Genomic DNA, 16515 nt, shown 5'->3' on the forward strand with positions numbered 1-16515 from the left:
ATTAGCCAGACTCATCAAGAATAAAAGGGAGAAGACTCAAATCAATAGAATTAGAAATGAAAAAGGAGATGTAGCAACTGACACTGCAGAAATACAAAAGATTATTAGAGATTACTACAAGAAACTGTATGCCAATAAAATGCACAACCTGGAAGAAATGGACAAATTCTTAGAAATGCACAACCTGCCGAGACTGAAGCAGGAAGAAATAGAAAATATGAACAGACCAATCACAAGCACTGAAATTGAAACTGTGATTAAAAATCTTCCAGCAAACAAAAGCCCAGGACCAGATGGCTTCACAGGCGAATTCTATCAAACATTTAGAGAAGAGCTAACACCTATCCTTCTCAAACTCTTCCAACAGATAGCAGAGGGAGGAACACTCCCAAACTCATTCTATGAGGCCAACATCACCCTGATACCAAAACCAGACAAAGACGTCACAAAGAAAGAAAACTACAGGCCAATATCACTGATGAACATAGATGCAAAAATCCTCAACAAAATATTAGCATACAGAATCCAACAGCACATTAAAAGGATCATACACCATGATCAAGTGGGGTTTATCCCAGGAATGCAAGGATTCTTCAATATACGCAAATCAATCAACGTGATACACCATATCAACAAACTGAAGGAGAAAAACCATATGATCATCTCAATAGATGCAGAGAAAGCTTTTGACAAAATTCAACACTCATTTATGATAAAAACCTTGCAGAAAGTAGGCATACAGGGAACTTTCCTCAACATAATAAAGGCCATATATGACAAACCCACAGCTAGCATCGTTCTCAATGGTGAAAAACTGAAACCATTTCCACTAAGATCAGGAACAAGACAAGGTTGCCCACTCTCACCACTCTTATTCAACATAGTTTTGGAAGTTCTAGCCACAGCAATCACAGAAGAAAAAGAAATAAAAGGAATCCAAATAGGAAAAGAAGAAGTAAAGTTGTCACTGTTTGCAGATGACATGATACTATACATAGAGAATCCTAAGGATGCTACCAGAAAACTACTAGAGCTAATCAATGAATTTGGTAAAGTTGCAGGATACAAAATTAATGCACAGAAATCTCTGGCATTCTTATACACTAATGATGAAAAATCTGAGAGTGAAATTAAGAAAACACTCCCATTTACCATTGCAACAAAAAGAATAAAATATCTAGGAATAAACCTACCTAAGGAGACAAAAGACTTGTATGCAGAAAACTATAAGACACTGATGAAAGAAATTAAAGATGCTACAAATAGGTGGAGAAATATACCATGTTCTTGGATTGGAAGAATCAACATTGTGAAAATGACTATACTACCCAAAGCAATCTACCGATTCAATGCAATCCCTATCAAATTACCACTGGCATTTTTTACAGAACTAGAACAAAAAATTTCACAATTTGTATGGAAACACAAAAGACCCCGAATAGCCAAAGCAATCTTGAGAACGAGAAATGGAGCTGGAGGAATTAGGCTCCCTGACTTCAGACTCTACTACAAGGCTACAGTAATCAAGACAATATGGTACTGGAACAAAAACAGAAATATAGATCAATGGAACAGGATAGAGAGCCCAGAGATAAACCCACACACATATGGTCACCTTATCTTTGATAAAGGAGGGAAGGATATACAGTGGAGAAAAGACAGCCTCTTCAATAAGTGGTGCTGGGAAAACTGGACAGCTACATGTAAAAGTATGAAATTAGAACACTCCCGAACACCACACACAAAAATAAACTCAAAATGGGTTAAAGACCTAAATGTAAGGCCAGACACTATCAAACTCTTAGAGGAAAACATAGGCAGAACACTCTACGACATAAATCACAGCCAGATCCTTTTTGACCCATCTCCTAGAGAAATGGAAATAAAAACACAAATAAACAAATGGGACCTAATGAAACTTAAAAGCTTTTGCACAGCAAAGGATACCATAAACAAGACCAAAAGACAACCCTCAGAATGGGAGAAAATATTTGCAAATGAAGCAATTGACTAAGGATTAATTTCCAAAATTTATAAGCAACTCATGCAGCTCAATAACAAAAAAACAAACAACCCAATCCAAAAATGGGCAGAAGAACTAAATAGACATTTCTCCAAAGAAGATATACAGATTGCTAACAAACACATGAAAGAATGCTCAACCTCATTAATCATTAGAGAAATGCAAATCAAAACTACAATGAGATAGCATCTCACACCGGTCAGATTGGCCATCATCAAAAACTCTAGAAACAATAAATGCTGGAGAGGGTGTGGAGAAAAGGGAACCCTCTTGCACTACTGGTGGGAATGTAAATTGATACAGCCGCTATGGAGAACAGTATGGAGGTTCCTTAAAAAACTACAAATAGACCTACCATACGACCCAGCAATCCCACTACTGGGCATATACCCTGAGAAAACCATAATTCAGAAAGACTCATGTACCAAAATGTTCATTGCAGCTCTATTTACAATAGCCAGGACATGGAAGCAACCTAAGTGTCCATCAACAGATGAATGGATAAAGAAGATGTGGCACATATATACAATGGAATATTACTCAGCCATAAAAAGAAATGAAACTGAGTTATTTATAATGAGGTGGATGCACCTGGAGTCTGTCATACAGAGTGAAGTAAGTCTGAAGGAGAAAAACAAATACCATATGCTAACACATATATATGGACTCTAAGGGAAAAAAATGTCATGAAGAGATTAGTGGTAGGACAGGAATAAAACACAGACGTACTAGAGCATGGACTTGAGGATATGGGGAGGGGGAAGGGTGGGCTGTGACGAAGTGAGAGAGTGGCAGGGACATATATACACTATCAAATGTAAATTAGATAGTTAGTGGGAAGCTGCTGCATAGCACAGGGAGATCACCTCTGTGCTTTGTGACCACCTAGAGGGGTGGGATAGGGAGGGTGGGAGAGAGGGTGATGCAAGAGGGAAGAGATATGGGAACATATGTATATGTATAACTGATTCAGTTTGTTGTAAAGGAAAAACTAAAACACTATTGTAAAACAATTATACTCCAATAAAGATGTTAAAAAAAATGAAAAAAAAAAAGACACTGATGAAAGAAATTAAAAATGATACAAATAGATGGAGAGACATACCATGTTCTTGGATTAGAAGAATCAACATTGTGAAAATGATTCTACTACCCAAAGCAATCTACAGATTCAATGCAATCCCTATCAAACTACCACTGGCATTTTTCACAGAACTAGAACAAAAAATTTCACAATTTGTATGGAAACACAGAAGATCCCAAATAGCCAAAGCAATCTTGAGAACGAAAAATGGAGCTGGAGGAATCAGGCTCCCTGACTTCAGACTGTACTACAAAGCTACAATAATCAAGACAGTATGGTACTGGCACAAACACAGAAATACAGATCAATGGAAGAGATGGAAAGCCCAGAGATAAACCCATGCACTTATGGTCACCTTATCTTTGATAAAGGAGGCAGGCATGTACAGTGGAGAAAGGACAGCCTCTTCAATAAGTGGTGCTGGGAAAACTGGACAGGTACATGTAAAAGTATGAGATTAGAACACTCCCTAACACCATACACAAAAATAAGCTCAAAATGGATTAAAGACCTAAATGTAAGTCCAGAAACTATCAAACTCTTAGAGGAAAACCTAGGCAGAACACTCTATGACATAAATCACAGCAAATCCTTTTTGACCCACCTCCTCGAGAAATGGAAATAAAAACAAAAATAAACAAGTGGGACCTAATGAAACTTAAAAGCTTTTGCACAGTACAGGATACCATAAACAAGACCAAAAGACAACCCTCAGAATGGGAGAAAATACTTGCAAATGAAGCAGCTGACAAAGGATTAATCTCCAAAATTTACAAGCAGCTCATGCAGCTCAATAATGAAAAAACAAACAATCCAATCCACAAATGGGCAGAAGACCTAAATAGACATTTCTCCAAAGAAGATATACAGATTGTCAACAAACACATGAAAGAATGCTCAACATCATTAATCATTAGAGAAATGCAAATCAAAACTACAATGAGATATCATCTCATACCAGTCAGAATGGCCATCATCAAAAAATCTAGAAACAATAAATGCTGGAGAGGGTGTGGAGAAAAGGGAACACTCTTGCACTGCTGGTGGGAATGTGAATTGGTACAGCCACTATGGAGGACAGTATGGAGGTTCCTTAGGGAACTACAAATGGAATTACCATATGACCCGGCGGTCCCACTACTGGGCAAATACCCTGAGAAAACCATAATTCAAAAAGAGTCATGTACCAAAATGTTCACTGCAGCTCTATTTACAGTAGCCAGGAGATGGAAGCAGCTTAGGTGTCCATCATTGGATGAATGGATGAAGGATATGTGGCACATATACACAATGGAATATAACTCAGCCATAAAAAGAAATGAAATTGAGTTATTTGTAGTGAGGTGGATGGACCTAGAGTCTGTCATACAGAGTGAAGTAAGTCAGAAAGAGAAAGATAAATACCATATGCTAACACATATATATGGAACCTAAGAAAAAAAAAATGTCATGAAGAACCTAAGTGTAAGACAGGAATAAAGACACAGACCTACTAGAGAACGGACTTGAGGATATGGGGAGGGGGAAGGGTAAGCTGTGACAAAGTGAGAGAGTGGCTTAGACATATATACACTACCAAACATAAAATAGATAGCTAGTGGGAAGCAGCCACATAGCACAGAGAGATCAGCTCCGTGCTTTGTGACCACCTAGAGGGGTGGGATAGGGAGGGTGGGAGGGAGGGAGACGCAAGAGTGAAGAGATATGGAAACATATGTATATGTATAACTGATCCACTTTGTTATAAAGCAGAAACTAACACACCATTGTAAAGCAATTATACTCCAATAAAGATGTTAAAAAAATACACATAACATAAAATTTACCATATTAACCATTTTTAACTGTACAGTTCTGTAGTGTTAAATGCATTCACATTGTCATGCAACCAATCACCAGCACTCTTTTCATCTTGCAAAAACTGAAACTCTATAGCCATTAAACAACTCTTCATTCCTGCTTTCCCCCCATTCCTTGCCAACTACTATCCTACTTTCTGTCTCTATAATTTGACTACTCTAGGTAATTCATGTAAGTAGAATCATACTGTATTTATCTTTTTGTGACAGGTTTATTTCACTTAGCAGAATGTCCTCAAGGTTTATCTTTTGTTGTAGCATGAACCCGTGTATTTGTGTATCAGAGTTTCTTTTGGGGGCAAATAATGTTCCATTGTTTGTATGTATCATACTTTGTCTATCGTCTCTTGGTGGAAGCTTGGGTTGTTTGTACCTTTTGGCTGTTGTGAATGATGCTGCTGTGAACACTAATGTACAAGTATCTATTTGAGTCCCTGCTTTCAGTTTTTTTGGGTGTATGCCTAGAAGTGGAGTTACTGGATGCTATGGTGGTTCTATTTTTAGTTTTTTGAGGAGCCACCAAACTGTTTTCCATTTCAGCTTTTATATGTCTGAAAATGTTTTTTGTTATGCTATTTGAAAGATGTTTTTACTAAGTCTAGAGATTTCTTTCATAGATGTAAAGATGTTGCTTCACTTGTCTCTCTTGTACGATTTCCAGTGAGAAGTCCACTGTCATTCTTAGCTTTGTTCTTGTATAAAATCTTTATTTTCTCTGGAAAAAAATATAAAAAAATAAAAGGTCTTTGAAATTTAAGGCAAGAAGAAAAGGAAGTACCATCTTCTACAGTTATCTGTTCACTTATCCAAACATTCCTACTTCCTGGAGTCTACAGTGCTTCCCATTTATGACTTGACAAAGTAATTGAGTAGAAGAGGATATCAAGTGAGTAGTCTAAAAGAGAGATTGCATGATATGAATAATACTTATTTGTAATCTTAAAATTAAATCTATGTATCTAACAAATCTTAGAAATGAATCGTAAAATCCTGGGTTTATATTACTTAATCTCCCATTTAGCCTTGGGTCAAGGACTTGTTATTGTTAACTACAGCAGCTGTTGTAAAGCCAAACCCAATCAAGTTCTATAGGCCTCTTGCTTTTGTAATTGTAGTGATACCTTCTTTCATAAGAGGGAGATATTTTTCCTTTATCTTTTCCGTGCAGTGCAAATTTCAAACTCCTGGTGTTGAATTATCTCTACTGCAGTTAGGGAAGAGTGAGGGAAATGAGCTTCACTAGGTAAACACCTGACATGATGAAGCTCGTTTTGTTATGAATTATGCCAAAGGGATAGAAATAATTAACTAAGAACAAACTTATGTCCAAAAAAGCAATGAATTCTTCTGCAAAATTGCTTTGGCAAAAATAACCGCTCTTCACATTACACAGAAAGGGTAGAAAAATAAGTAGAGATATTTTACAAATATTTTTACTTAAGAAGGAAAGAATTAAATAAAACATATTTAATATGCTAGAAAAAAAAAACTATTTAAAATAGAAAGCAGGCTTCCCTGGTGGTGCAGTGGTTGAGAGTACGCCTACCAATGCAGGGGATACGGGTTTCTGCCCCGGTCCGGGAAGATCCCACATGCCGTGGAGCAGCTGGGCCCGTGAGCCATGGCCACTGAGCCTGTGTGTCCGGAGCCTGTGCTCCACAATGGGAGAGGCCACAACAGTGAGAGGCCCACGTACAGAAAAACAAACAAACAACAACAACAACAAAATAATAAAATAGAAAGCTATATACTGCTTATTTAGTGTAAATATAAAATTTACCTAAAAGAAGGAACTGCCATTTTAGTGAGATACAAAGAGCTTTATACCAACTCAAGGAATCTCATTTTGGTATCTAATTTTTTCACTAATGTAGTAAAAAGTACATAATGTAAAATTTACCCTCTTAAACATTTTAAGCATGCAGTTCAGTAGTAGGTATATTCACACTGCTGTGTAACAGATCTCCAGAACTTTTACATCTTGCAAAACTGAACTCTATACCAATTAAACAACATCTCCCCATTTCTTCCTTCCCTTAAGCCCCTGGGTAACAACATTCTGCTTGCCGTTTCTATGAATTTTACTACTATAGATATGTCATGTAAGTGGAATCATACAGCATTTGTCTTTTTGTGGTTGGTTTTTTTAACTTAGCATAATGTCCTCAGTGTTCATCCATGTTGCAGAATGTGATAGGATTACATTCCTTTTTAAAGCTGAAAAATATTCCATTATATGTGTGTACCACATTTTTTTTATGTTTACCTGATGATGGACATTTGGTTTGCTTCTACCTTCTGGCTATTGTAAATAAAGCTACTATGAATATGGATGTACAATTATCTCTTCTAGACCCTGCTTTCATTTCTTTTGAATGTATACCCAAAAGTGAGATTGTTAGGTATATGGCAATTCTAATTTTTGAACTACCAAAATTTTTCCATAGCGGTTGCAACATTATGTATACATTATACATTTAAAAATTGTATTTAATTTATTGCATTTGTATATATTTGTGGTTTTATTTCTCAACCCTTAAAAATCTTAGGAGAAATTCCATAAGCATTCTGAGTGATCATACCCAGAAATGGCTAGTTTCTGGTACTATACCCACTCTATTATGAGACATCTTTCTAAGAAAGTTAACTGGAAAAGTTATAAGAACTAATAAAGTTGCTTATCTTAGGTCTGCAGCTACTGATATAATCAGTGGAAATTATCTAAATCTTTTATTTTTCTATAATTTATTTGTCTGGCTAAATAACTATTGATGTTACATAATAAATAGAATGTCTTTATTTGAATGGGAGAGAGGGAAGCAGATGGGGCTGAGTGTGATCTTTTGCCTTCCAAACTATCTGCTTAGAAATCTTAAAGAACACTGTGACTTTAGAGGATGAAGAGAAAGCAGTTCATGTACATTCTAGCATAAACAATTCAGAGTTGCCCTGTTCCTTAATTATTTGGAAGTTGTGGTACTGTAGATATAAAGATCTGAGAAAGTACCTTCTTTTTACTTAGAGTTGCTACTGTGGTTCCAAAATTCTCTCCAGGGACAGAGTTGCACACCAGAGTCCTTGGGAGGCTTCAGCTAAATTAATTTGCTGACTAAAATCTGGATAAGAATGTATGTCTCTAAAGCCCATGTCCAGGAGGAATATGGTTTAAAAGGGATACTGCCTTCCATTTATTTTTCTGCTGTAAGTATTAAGTAAAAAATAAGTAATGTGTATATTTATCATTAAAAATTTTGTGGAGGGATATAGGCTCTGAAAAATGATGTACAATGGAAAGTTTATAAAGCATTTAACTTTTTCAGTGTTTATGCAATCAATTTTATAATTTTATTTAAATAGCATATGGACAGGTAGACAAAAGTAACATTCCTACTAGTTTGTATGTACCTATATATTCAATCCATCAAAAACTATCAAGATGTACAAACTTCCAGTTACAAAATAAACAAGTTATAGGGATGAAATATACAGTGTGGGGAATTTTTTAAATGCATGGTTATATATGCCAGGCACTGTTTTAAACCCTAAGGAGCTAGAACAGAACAACATCTAACTAACTAAAGTAGATAGAAAAGTCAAAAGAGTGCAACAAGCGTTATGATAGCTGCTCAGATTTTCTTGATTTCATAGATGAAGACGAGGTCATTAAAGGCTTTTTTGTATTAGGTAATTAGTTTGAAGTCTATCGTTTTAATTAAGGGTATTTTACATTCAGCCTTATTACGGAAAGAACAATCTGGCAATTCTTGGAGATTAGATGAGGTAAAACTGAAGCAGACATACTGGTTTGGAGGCCACTGTAGTAATACAGGTAAGAAGTGATGACAGATTCAGTGTGGAAGTGAGAGAACAAATACCGAATATATTTAGGTGACCAAAATGGACATAAATGGTGATCATTATGGATGAGGGGCATAGTAGGACAAATCAAGTACACTTATAAATCTTTCTAATCTGTGAGAAATAGTCTCCTGAATTTCTGTGTCCAAGGTTCCACAGTTCCTAGTCCATATCATTATATTTACTCATCAAAGTCATTCCAGTCTCCCAGTAAGACTGAATCTCTGGAGGACAAGATGGCAGTATATAAAACAACATTTAGTGTAAGTGTTGGTGGATGATATTATTCTTGTTACGAATAAACACCACCTCTTAAATGCCCTTAAGCCCCTTTCATTTCCCCTATTAGACTTCTCTGTGGCCTTTGACATTACTGGTAATCCCCCTCTTGATTTTCTCTTCCTTATCTCAGTGTCTGTAACATAACAGTTATTCAATTATATGAATCTCTTCACCCCACCCACTACTTATGGTTTCTTTCCAAGTACCAATCTGCCCTCCCTCTTTGATAGGACTCAATTTCACTGTCTCCATCACCATATTTATTTCCTATATCTTCTGTTTAAACTTGGTCAATTCCAAGTTTCTGTTCTTGATCCTCTTACTTTTAGTTATTTTTCCTTATGTAATTTCATATGTCTACTCCCATTTCATTTTCTACTATTAGCCATAAACCAATGGTTCTTGTTTTCATAGTCTAATAACTTTTCAAATTAGTGTGTCTTTGTAAATGAATTCTGAAAGTCAATATCCCAAACACTACTTATGCTCATTGCATGTGACCATCAGCAAATGGCTCTTTCTCTGCTGGGCCATGTGGAATGTAACACAGTAATTGATTTTATTGTTTCCTGAGATGGGATTATCTCTAAAAACTCAATTTGCCTGCTCAGTGCATACACTGAAATTGACTCTCATATGCATCAAAAACTGTACTACTCCTATGCTTCATGATGTGAACAGAAACAATTATTCATTTGGGGAGAGATCCTAACTTTGTTCCATTGCATTTTCAAGGCCATAATTTTTGCAAAAAGAAACTTGCTACAGAACATATGGAACTGGGATCACAGCTCTGAACAAGTTGAGTGTCTTGTTCAGTAATGAGGAAATGAGACCCTTAAAATTATATTAAATAAGATATCTTTTTATTATGTTTTCCCATTGATATTAATTTTCCTTGAGTTGCATAGAAAAATTTTAAATTTAGTTCACCCAATCATCACTAAAGTTTTAAAAGGCAAATAGTGTACTACCTGATAGTGCTCTAATTAGTTCTACATTTGCTTTGTTTCAAAAAACTGTAATAAGAGAATCCACCAAATGTTCATTGAGTTGACAATATATAATAATATATCTATAGCAACTCCTTGTCTTATTCTTTCAATATTAAAAAGTTTTATCTCTTAGCTATCTTTTTTGCTTTCAATTGAATTTGCCAAACGTTCATTATCTTATCAAATTTCAGCATTTGGTTTTATTTATTCAGTCAACTCAGTATGTATTTTGATTTCACTTAGTTAACTTCTATTTTCTTCTCTACTGAATCCTTTTGAAAATTTTTATTAATCAAACTTACATAGCATTACATTGTCCTTGTATAGCATTGGCTCTATGCGCCAATGTTTTAAGTGCTTTCACAAGATAAACACATTTAATTCTGAATTTAGTTCTATGAAGAAGATACTATTATAATTCCATTTAAAAGATGGGGAAACTGAGGAAAAGTGAGTTAAGTAACTTTCCCAATGTTTTACAGCTGGTGGGTGGAAGAACCTGAACTCAGAATCGAGGTAGCCTGATTCAGGAAGCTGTCTCCTTTATATTAAGTTTGGATTTCCATTGTTATGAGTAATTCTAACTTTTAGACCTAAATGCTTATTTCACTTACAAATATAATTTCTCATTTTATAAAGAGTGCTTTTAAGGCAATACATTTTCTTCTGAACGTCTCTTTGGCTATATCCAACATGATTTGTCATAGTGCTCCCAGTGTCCTCAGTTATTACTTTCATCTTTGCTCTTTTTCAAGAGCAATTTTGAAAATTTTGTTTTTAATATTGCAGTGTTTTTAATATTATGGGGGGAGTGTTTTTTTAAATGTTTTATTTTTTTAGAGCAGCTTTAGGTTCACAGAAAAAAAAAAAGGACTATGCATATGTCACCCTCTACTGCCACACATGCATAGCCTTCCCCATTATCAACATTCCCCACCAGAGTTGTACATTTGCTACAACTGATGAGGTAACACTGACACATCATAATCACCATAGAAATAGTTTACCTTAAGGTTCATTCTCGATGGTGTACATTCTATGGGTTTGTACAAATATATAGTGAAATGTATCCATCATTATAATACCACAGAGAGTATTTTCACTGCCCTGAAAATCTTCTGTGTTCAGCTTATTCTTCCTTCTGACCTCACACCAACCCCTGATAACCACTCATCTTTCTACTGTCTTTATACTTCTGCCTTTTCCAGAATGTCATACAATTAGTATCATACAGTATGTAGATTTTCTAGACTGTGGTCTTTCACTTGGTAATAAGCATTTAACTTTCCTCCATATCTTTTTGTGCCATGATAGCACGTTTCTTTTTAACACCAAACAAATTTCCATTGTCTGGCTATACCACAATTTATTATGCACTCACCTACTGAAGGATATCTCGGTTGCTTCCAAGTTCTGGCAATTATGCAGAAAGCTGCTATAAATGTCCTTGTGAAAGTTTTGTGTGGACATCTTTTAAATTTCTAATGTAATTTTACTCGGAAATAAATATAGAGAACAGAAAATAATTTTAAACACCCATGTAACCACCATGCTTATTTGATAAATGTTAGTATTTGCCACATTTTTTCAGAAAAAAAATTTAAAAGAAATAAATGTCATAGAAATAGTTGAAGTACTATTTTTATCCTATCCTAATACCATTGCCCTTCTTTTCCTAGATATAACCATCATTCCTGCTCAAGGGTTTATACATTTTCATATACATGAGCATTGATAATATTGCATATTTTTATGTGTTTTTAAAAGTTATTCTACAGAGCCAAGTGTAACTTGCTTTTTCAACTCATCACTATGTTTTCAGTACCTGTATGTTGATCGTTACTACATGTAATTAATAATCGAAAGTTGTTCTCAATAGGTTTGCTATGAAAAAACAATCCTACAGAGGACATTCTGAAGCTTGTATTCATGTTCACAAGTATAAGAGTTCCTCTAGGGCGTGTCCTTAATAGAATTGCTATATTGCACCATATGTACATCTACTGGTTTACTAGGTGTTGCATAGCTCTCAAGAGTGATTGTACAAAATATAGTGTTTCTCATAAATGCTGCCAGTATGTTCTGATGTTTCATTCCTTAATACTTGAGCTGATATGGTACTATCACTAAATTATATCAAGTTCCCGAGGAATCAAATTTCTAGTTTGACTTATACAGGTAAAACAGGGTCTCACTCTGTAGATTTAATCTGACTTCATAATCAGAATGAAAACAAGAAAATGAAAATCTAATTTATAGAATTTGGGGGGGCAGCCTGTATTAAAGAAAGTCAGCATTTATTTACTGGTCTAATAAAAATTAAATTCTCTTCTAAAAAAGGAGTGATTGTAAGTTTACTTTCTCACTATTTGTATATGAAATTCCTCTTCTCTGCAAATCCATTCTTATGCTTAAGACTGTCAAACTTTTAAATTTTCTTCAACTTACAGATGATAGATATTACTTTATATTTCTGATTACTAATAAAGTGAAACATCTTATATCTATGGTCATTCTGGCTTTCTCTTTTTTGAAACACCTATTCCAGACTTTTGCCTATGTTAATTCTTTCTTTTTCCTTTTTTTTTAGTTTTCTAAAAGATTCATAAAAGCTACTTTAATATTCTAGATGCTAAATCTTTACACTGGTGTGTTGATTGTTCAGAATCGTATTTGGTTGGTGTGTATCTGGAATGCGATTCATATTATAGCATGTGTCTCCCACAGAAGAGAAACAGGATGTGTTGCCAGGCATGTAGTCTCAGTAATTTGTCTCCTAAGGTTCAGAGGAGGCAGGATTCTATCACTCCTCATGTTCTCTAAGCCAGCCAGGATTTTGTATGATTTGGTTGCTCAATATAGCAAAGGGAGAGGTTGACCTGTTGATCTCCTGTTGATCATTACTTTAGGCTTTCAGCACTCTCATAATTGGCTCCCTATGCTCTAACTCAATGGAAATTCTCTTCTGGGCTAGGTTTGGTCTCTGGCTTCCTCTAACTCTTCAATTTAATCATTTTTTAATATTTCAGAAATTTTCCAAATGTCTGGCTTTCTAATATCGTCTGTTCTGGATATCTAATACTGTTATGGATTTAATCTTTAATTCTATATCCTTTTTATTATTTTTAGAAGTTAAAGCAGGAAGAAAACTAGGGATATATTATTAATCTGCCCTTTTGGTTCACTGTCCATACATTTAAAAGAATATTTTGAGAGTAGTTTTAGGTTCACAGTAAAATTAAGAGAAAGTTACAGAGATTTCCCTTATGCTCCATGCTCTCCCACATACACAGTCTCCCCCACTATCAACATTCCCCATCAGAGTGGTATATTTGTTACAATTGATGAAGTTACATTGATACATCAAAATCACCCAGAATCCATAGTTTACCAAGGGATTGCTCTTGGTGTTGTACATTCTATGGGTTTGGACAAATGTATCCATCATTATAATATCATACAGAGTATTTTCACTGTTCTAAAAGTCCTCTGTGCTCTGCTAACTCATTCCTCCCCTCCCATCCCATCCCTTGGTAACCACTGATCTTTTTACTGTCTCTAGAGTTTTGCCTTGACCACACATTTTTCAAATAGATCTTAGCATTATGAAAACATGCTTTTCCTTAAATCTGTCAATCTGAAGTGTGACTTGCTAGCAGTTGCAGAATATCATATTAGTTGCTTCTTGTTCTATGCTTTTTCTCAAATGACTTAAAATAAGTAAATAAAAAACAAAACAAACCAGATACCCTTAACTTCAATTACTGGAAATATCTTTGGAATCTTGATATTAAAACCGAAACTTAAATGTTACCTAGCAAGTAGTGGCACCATGAAGTAACCAAGATCAAGATTCATGAAATAGGGCATGAAAGTCTATATTTTATAACAAAAGATGATTTATAATTCTCAATGTACAATGTGGATTCTACAAAAATAGCAGATAACTTCTAGTTACACAGAATTGAACGTACACATTTGTCTCTACTCCTTGTAACATCCTACATTAATTGTAAAGGATCAAGAATGAGGCTTCCCTGGTGGCGCAGTGGTTGAGAGTCCGCCTGCCGATGCAGGGGATACAGGTTTGTGACCCAGTCTGGGAAGATCCCACGTGCCACGGAGCAGCTAGGCCCGTGAGCCATGGCCGCTGAGCCTGCGCACCTGGAGCCTGTGCTCCCCAACAGGAGAGGCCACAACAGTGAGAGGCCCACGTACCGCAAAAAAAAAAAAAAAAAGAATGGTGTCAATTCATCAGACCAAAACACACAAACAGGACCTTTATTAAAATGTTTCAAGTTAGAAAGCATGTAAACAAGTACTAACTGATTTATTTTATCATAGTATAGGGAGCAAGCAAGAAGTGAGCTGACTGGCTCAAGAACTATACACTAAGAATTACACACTGGGGAAACCTGAATAAGCTGGGTGGATTATACCCAGATCAATTTCCAATTTATGGTAAGATACTATAGATTTGCAAAATGTTACCATTGGGGAAAACTGGGCTAAGTTTATATGAGATGTCTTTGTATTATTTCAGATAGCTGCATGTAACATACAGCTATATCAATGGAAGTTTCCATTTAAAACTTTTTTTTTTTTAAATGAAGGCAGTTTACCTTCTGGTGAAGCTTCACAAAATATTTATATTGTCATAATTGGGAAGAAAGTTATGGAACATAAACTGTTAGAGAGAGAGAGAATGTGTCTACAGGGGAGGTATGTAAGTTACATAACTTTATGTACAATATGGGAAGTTGAACAATATATAAAAATGAAATGTAATTAAGGGATATATAATGTTGCTACTAGATAAATGGAATTGACTACTACCCATAATAGTTGAGGAGATAAAAGTGCTTGTGCCTGGGAAGAGGAATTTTGGGTCAGTGTTAGGAAAGGCAGAAAATAGCTATCTTCAATCTTAAGCTTTGTTGTTATTTTTAAATTATAAATCATTGCACCTTGTTAATATTAAAAGTTAACATATTAAGGAAAGTAAAAGATGATGTAACCATTAAGCAAGAAAGCAGGTTGAAAAATCTCATGTTTTTTTTTTTTTGCGGTATGCGGGCCTCTCACTGTTGTGGCCTCTCCCGTTGCGGAGCACAGGCTCCGGACGCACAGGCCCAGCGGCCATGGCTCACGGGCTCAGTTGCTCCGCGGCATGTGGGATCTTCCCGGACCAGGGCACGAACCCGTGTCTCCTGCATCGGCAGGCGGACTCTCAACCACTGCGCCACCAGGGAAGCCCTTTATGTTTTAAAGTAAATATCTGGATGGGAGAAAAGGTGGCAGAGTAGGACCCTGAGCTCACCTCCTCTCACAAGAACACCAAAATCACAACTAACTGCTGAACAACCATTGACAAAAAAAGACTGGAACCTACCAAGAAATATTCTACATCCAAAGACATAAAGAAGAAACCCAGCCAGACGGTAGCAGGGGTGCACTCACAATATAACCAAAACCAATTACTCTCCAGTTTGTGGAGTGACCCACAAACTGGAGAATAATTATATCACACAAGTTCTCCCACAGGAGGGAGAGTTCTGAGCCCCATGTCAGGCGCCCAGCCTTGGGGGGTTCTGGCATCAGGAGGAGGATCCCTCAGAGCATTTGGCTTTGAAGGCCAGTGGGGCTTGATTGCATGAGCCCCACGGAACTGGGGGAAAGAGAAATTCCACTCTTGCAGGGTGCACAAAAGGTCTCATGCACACCGGGACCCAGGGCAAAAGCAGTGACTTCATATGAACCTGGGCTGGACTTACTTGCTGGTCTTGGAGAGTCTCCTGTGGAGGCAGGGGCCAGCTATGTTTCCTCTCTCTGGGGCTATAAAAAATTGGTGATGGAAATATCGGGGAGTGTCCATCTACTTGAAATCTGGCTGAAGCAGACATTTTGCTTGGATCCTTGGCACCAAGACCTGGCTCCACCCAACAGCCTATAGTCTCCAGTGCTGGACAAAAGTCCAGGACCAGATGGCTTTACATGTGAATTCTACCAGACGTTTAGAGAGGAGTTAACACCTGTCCTTCTGAAACTATTCCAAAAAATTGTAGAGGTAGGAACACTATGAAACTTACTCTATGAGGCCATCATCACCACTCTGATACCAAAATCTGAAAATGATACCACAAAAAAAGAAAATTACAGGCCAATACCACTGATGAACAGAGATGCAAAAATATCTCAACAAATTAGTAGCAAATCAAATCTAACAATACTTTAAAGGGATCATACACCATGATCAATTGGGATTTATCTCAGGGATGCAAGGATTTTTACAATATCCACAAATCAATCATTGTGATATGCCACAACAAACTGAAGAATAAAAACCTATGATCATCTCAACAGATGCAGAAAAAGTTTTTGACAAAATTCAACATCCATTTATGGTAAAAACTC

The sequence above is a fragment of the Kogia breviceps genome, chromosome 2 (genome assembly GCF_026419965.1).
Source record: "Kogia breviceps isolate mKogBre1 chromosome 2, mKogBre1 haplotype 1, whole genome shotgun sequence".
NCBI lineage: Eukaryota > Metazoa > Chordata > Mammalia > Artiodactyla > Physeteridae > Kogia > Kogia breviceps.